The sequence below is a fragment of the Silene latifolia genome, chromosome X, assembly GCF_048544455.1.
Source record: "Silene latifolia isolate original U9 population chromosome X, ASM4854445v1, whole genome shotgun sequence".
Taxonomy (NCBI): Eukaryota; Viridiplantae; Streptophyta; class Magnoliopsida; order Caryophyllales; family Caryophyllaceae; genus Silene; species Silene latifolia.
Window position 1 is genome coordinate 146,467,218 of NC_133537.1, and position 6,730 is coordinate 146,473,947.

Consider the following 6,730-nt stretch of genomic DNA (forward strand, 5'->3'; position numbering starts at 1 on the left):
AAACAATTGATAAAAGGCACTAGGGTGTCATGGGGTCATAAGGGATTCATGGGAATTGATCATACAAACATATTCTCAAGTTATAAGCAAGCAATTATTGTTGTGATGGATCGAGTTGGTTTATATCTTACAATCCTAGGAAAGTTTGGGTCCCGGAGCCGAATCGATTAGATTGTACAACACCTACAAGTCGACTTAATCTTCCCTACTCAACAATATGCATGGTCTAATGAGAATCGCGTTGGTTTATGTCTTACAAGTCTCATTGAAAAGATAGGTGATGGGTAAAAAATGCAAGGATTCATAGGCTCGCATTTCATCAAACATAACATGTGCATAAGTTGAGATCACAACAAGCAAGCAAATAAACTATGAAAGCATATTAATTTAAGCATGAATCATTCCCCATGTTGTTTCCCCTAATTACCCATTAACCCTAGCTAAGTAAACTACTCACTCATTATCATGTTGAACATGCTAGCAAGTTTGTCAATCATACCAACAAAGTGAAACATGATGAATAAATGAAAGTAATTAACAATAATTAAAAAGGGATTAAGAGAATTATACCTACTAATGATTCCAATAATAAAGCAAAGAATAAAAGAAGTACTTGATGCTTGATTGGAAGCTTGTCAATCTCCCAATAATAACCCAAATAATCTTCAATTACCCAAAATAAAGGATGAACAAGAGAGAGACTAAGGAAATAAAACTTGTATTAAAACTTGATTAAATGTTGATTACAAGATTAAAGAGAGATTTGATTGATATTATCTACACTAAAGATTGCTAAGAAGAACATCCTCTTCTAATTAGACTAATGGGGTATTTATAGTGGGGATTAGGTACATAAATTAGGGTTTACTAAGGGCTTAAATGACGATTAAGTCCTTGAGGAATCGCCGGTCTCTAGGGAGACTCCGGTCTCTTTTTTGCCGGTCTTAGAAAAAGATGTGCATCCTTCCTTGAAGCTTGTAGAAGACGAAATGGAATTGTCTGGGAATCCGGGCGTTTTTGACACGGGACGGGCGGATTTGGGCGTTCCTGGACAGGCGTCCAGGAGGTGGAAGACGGGCGTCTTCTGGAGGTTCTGCCCGGGCGTCGTGTGGAGGAAGACGCTCGGATTATGGTGGTGGACGGGCGTCTTCAGGGCAATCCGCACGGATTGTCAGGCAGTTTCATTCCTTCTTCTTTTCTTCCTTTTTATTCATAAAATCCTTGAGGATTTCCTCGGGGATGCAAGGATCTTTTCTCATCGTTGCCCATCTACTATAGTATGTACAAAGGCCTTCTAATATTGTCTCTCCTTGATGCTTGGTCATTGAATTCAATCAATTTAGCCTCATTTTGCCATGAAAATGCAAGGTTTGCACTCCTTTCCTACCAAGGACGCAAAACCGCAAAGAATATGCAAAACAAAGAATTAAAGACAATAAATGACCCAAATATGCACTAAAAAGCATGGGAACAAGGCTAATTTGGGGACTAAATATGCTGTAATTATGGTCACATCAATCCTGTGAAGGATTGCCTATGTATTCATTTAAAAAATGAAATCAAACCCTTGCCCGTAGTTCAAGTAAATGTAAAAGAATAATTTTTCTAAGCAAGAGCTTGTAATGAACTAGAAAATAAGCATGAGCTTTACTTACTCTTAAAGCGCACTTCAGTTTATTTGATGATATGAGGATGACGATCTGTCAAAATGCAAGAGCAAGGTCACATTAGCTTTATTTCAGCTCGCTAGGGGCCGTTTATATTTCGTGCCACAGGAGCGACACGAAAGGTTACGCGAGGCGCGTTTTGTTCCTATTCTAGGCATAGTAATGTTTCAGTTGGTCGAGGTTTGTTGGGTTAGCAAATTCATTCCAATCTAAGTCTATGATCCTAACCGCACACCCCGGGAGTATGGATTTGACCAGAAATGGTCCGCCCCATTTGGGTTTAAACTTTCCTCGTGGATCGACAGGTAAAAGAGCTCTAACTGATTTGAGAACCAAGTCTCCTTCTATGATGTTCCTTGGCTTAACCCTTTTGTTGAAGGCTCGTTTGATACGTGCCTGATACGTTTGCACATTATGCAATGCGCGCAATCTTTGTTCATCGAGGAGGATGAGTTCTTCATATCTATCCTTCTTCCAATCGGCTTATGGGATTTGACTTTCGAGTAGAATTCCAAGGATGGTATTTCGAGCTCGACTGGTTGTACGACTTCCATACCGTAGGTCAAATAGAAAGGAGTTGCCGAAGTGGGCATCCTAATGGATGTGCGATATCCCCACAAGGCAAATGGTATCTTACTTGGCCAATCTCGATTATTGTCAATCATTTTCTTGAGGATTGTGACAACGTTTTTGTTTGTCGCCTCTACTGCACCATTAGTTTGTGGTCTATACAGCGAGGAATGGTGATGTTTGATTTTGTACTTAGCTAGCAATTGCTCAATCTCAGCCTGGAAATGTGACCCATTGTCACTGATGATCTCATGTGGGCAACCGTATTGACAGATGATATTGGTTTGTATGAATTTTGCCACGTTCTTGGCTGTGAGATTAGTATAAGAAGCCGCTTCTACCCATTTGGTGAAATAGTCGATTGCTACCAAAATGAAACAGTGACCTCCTGTTCCGGCTGGGGCAATCTTTCTGATGATGTCGATTACCCACGCAGAAAATGGCTAAGGAGATGTCATGGTGTAGAGTAATGAAGGAGGGACATGTTGCACATTCCCGAAGATTTGGCAATTATGACAATGTCTGACATATTTGATGCAATCGGATTCTATTGTGGTCCAATAATACCCTAAACACGTGATTTTCTTTGCCATCATTGGTCCACTCATGTGAGGGCCACATTCTCCATCATGGACTTCTTCCATCACTTTCCGTGCATGTGAATGATCAAGGAAACGCAGGATTACACCAAGAGGCGTTCTTTTATATAATTCTCCTTGCATGAGGACATCTTAGAAGGCTAGTAAGCGTATATCACGTTGTCCCCTCTTGTCCATATCCGGTGGATAGGTGCCATTTAGTTTGAAGTTCAGGATCGCTTGGAACCAAGGTTTCTCTGGGTTTTCTTCTTCATCTGTGATTTGGTGCACATAAGCCGGTTCTGACCGTCGTTCGATGCATAAAGACATTTCTACCATATCATCCGGCATATTAATCAACGATGCAAGTTTTGCAAGAGCATCTGCAAATTGATTCTCTTCTCGAGGTAGGTGTAGGTACGTTACTTGATCGAAGAATTGGGCAACTTGGTCTATTCTGGCCTGATAAGGTGCTAGGCTTTCACTTCGAATTTTCCAAGATCCCGTAATTTGGTTGATGATCAAAGATGAATCTCCATGTACCCGAAGATTTTTGATGCCTAAACCTACTGCTGCTTATAGTCCAATAAGGCAAGCTTCGTATTCTTCCGCATTATTTGTCACCTCGAAGTCGAGTTTGACAGAGAGTGGTGTATGCTCGCCTTCAGGAGAAATGAGAAACACTCCTATTCCAAATCCTCTTAAGTTCGACCCTCCATCAAAATAAAGTCCCAGGAGTCTACATCTGTTTGGAGTATATCCTCATCCGGAAACGACCAGGTGTCTATTGCTTGTGCATCATTGATGGAATTTTCTGCGAAGAACTCGGCAACGGCACGCCCTTTTATAACTTTCAGAGGCACATACTTGAGATCGAACTCTGAGAGCATCAAAGTCCATCTTGCTAGGCGTCTGTTGAGAACCAGTTTTTCGAAGAGTTATTTGATCGGATCCATTTTGGAGTATATTTTGACGGAGTAGCTAAGCATGTAATGGCGTAGCTTCTTCGTTGTTCACACAAGAGCGAGACATGTCCTCTCGAGTGGTAGATAGTTCTTTCTTCTTTTCCCACAGTTTGGGCCAGCATGGCACCCATGGCTATTTCAGTTACCGTGAGATATAAACCAAGAGGTTGATCTCGTTGGGTTGGCACGAGCACTGGTGGCTTGGCTAGTATCTCCTTGATTCGGTCGAATGCCTTTTGACAGTCATCATCCCACATGGTGTGATCCGTTTTCTTTAGCTTTTTGAAAATAGGTTCACAGATCATGGTGAGTTTCGATATGAATCGACTTATGTACTGCACCTTTCCTAAGAATCCTCTAACTTCCTTCTCTGTTTGAGGTTGCGGTATTTCGATTAGAGCTTTGATCTTGGAAGGGTCTATTTCTATACCTCGTTGGCTAACAGCATACCCCAGCAGCTTGCCGGATGTTACTCCAAATGCACATTTATGAGGATTGAGCCTCATGTTGTACTTTCTTAATCTGGAGAAGAATTTACGAAGGTTCGCAATGTGCCCCTCTCTATCTTTGGACTTGACAATCATATCATCTACGTAGACCTCAACTTCTTTATGCATTATATCATGTAATAGTGTAGTTGCGGTGCGTTGATATGTAGCTCTGGTATTTATTAACCCAAACGGCATAACCCTGTAGCAATAGGTGCCCCATTGAGTTACGAAGGCGGTCTTGTGCATATCTTCTATGGCCATCTTGATTTGGTTATATCTTGCGTATCCATCCATGAAGGACAATAACGCGTGATCTGCCGTGTTATCCACCAATATGTCAATATGTGGTAGAAGTAAGTCATCCTTGGGACTTGCTTTGTTTAAGTCTCTAAAATCAACACAAACACGAATTCTCCCATCCTTTTTGGGTACGGCTACTATGTTTGCTACCCAGTCTGAATACTCGACAACTTTGATGAACCCGGCTTTGAATTGCTTATCGACTTCTTCTTTGATCTTAATAGCCCATTCTGTCCTCATTCGATGAAGCTTATGTTTTACGGGCTTCAAACCTGGTTTAATTAGGATTCTGTGCTCTGCGATATCCCTGTCGATCCCTGGCATGTCTTTGTAGGACCAAGCGAAAACGTCTTTGAACTCATGTAGGAGGTCTACAAAGCTGGCCCTTTCGGTGGGGCTCAAGGTGGTCCTTATCCTAATTTCTATGGGTTCTTGTTCGGTTCCTACATTGATGGGTTCAGTGTTTTCTATAACTGGTCCCCCTTCCCCCTCGTGTAGTATTTCTTTGGCTATGTAGGGAGGTATTTCGATTGAGTCTGGATTTGGGTCATCCTCATTATCATTGTAAACAGAATTGCATTCAGAGTAACACAAAGAGTAAGCAGAACCTGATTTATTCATATTAAAATTCGAGAAAAGTTGAAACAAAGAATCCATCTGTTTGGTAGTCAGTGGCAATAAAGGGACAGTCTTTGGGACATTTCCCGAACTACTGTTACTACTTGATGCTAAGCTAGGAGAAACAAGGGGAGTGGGAGTGACGACAAGAGGAGAATCTCTAGGGACTTCTCTAGACTCCGACTCTAACTCCGAATCTGACTCTGACTCGAATTCATCGTCTTCTGGTTCTCCTTTGAACATCTCTCCTTCTCCGGTGGTGAGCTTGAAGAGTCTTCCTTGGTTGTTTGTCCACTTGATCGACTTTCTCCATTCTTTCTGTTGATTCGAACTGGTTTCTGTTATCAAAGCGGTAGGATTGAAGTGATCGTCTTGAAGTATCATGGTAATGATCTCATCCTGCGCGGCTCTAAAAAATCGATCTTCCCCAAATAGTAAGCTAATAGCTTGTTCGTCTAAGCAAGGTGCTTGACGAGTCTTGACGGTAGGAACCGTTTCTGTGGGAATAAAGTAGCAATCGTGAAAGTTCTCGATTCCAGCCAGTTGCTTTTCTATATAGTGCCAAGGCTCGGGAAACCCATGAAAGAGTTCTTGACTCCCCTCCCTAACGAAGTATCCATTAAGGGTAGGGAGGTAGGGTCGCATTTAGATTCCCACCGTTTTGCGGTTTTGAAATTGAGTGAGCATTTCTAGGGCTTCCTCCTTGGTGGGTTTGTATCCTAGTCCTAGTGGTATCGTTTGTGAGTTGCCTTCTTTGTAGGGTGAAAAGGTGTTTCTTCGGATAGGATTCAAAGGCATTCCCGGGAAGTATCCCTGAGATTTGAGTATGTGGTTGACCACTAAATTCGAGTAGGGATTGAAGTACAAGGGTGCCAACTCGGTTTGTATGATATTTATGCTATGGAAGCCCCCAAGTTCATATACTGGATCCACAAGTACTTGGTTACTTGACCTCTTTTCTATTACCGCTTTGATGAGTGACGAAGTGATCGTCACCACTTTGCCATCTAATGGGATCTTGATTTTCTGGTGGAGGGTGGATGTTACCGCTTTGGAAGCGTGAATCCAAGGTCTTCCCAGAAGTACATTAAAGGATGCTTCAATGTCCACTATTTGAAAGTTAACCTTTCGTTCAATCGGCCCTGTGGTTATGGTAAAGTTAACTAGTCCTACCACTTTCCGTCGTGTACCGTCATATGCGCGAACACCTTGGTTGGTACGGGTCCAATCTGACTCTTTCATGCCTAATTTGTACGCTGTTTTTAATGGTATGACGTTGACTGCCAAACCATCATCTACCAAAGTCATTGGCACATTCTTCTTCAAGCAAATGACAGTGATGTAGAGAGCCAAGTTGTGATTAGCGCCAAAAGATGGTAAATCTACATCCGAAAAAGTAACAGGGTTACTTAGCTTAGGTGACTCTTGGAAGACCAAGTTGACCACGTCATCGGGTGTGGAGTTATGTGCCACATTTAGTTTGGCCAAGGCTTGCAGTAAAGCTTGGCGATGAGGGAACGAGCTTGAACTAGTTGCCAGAC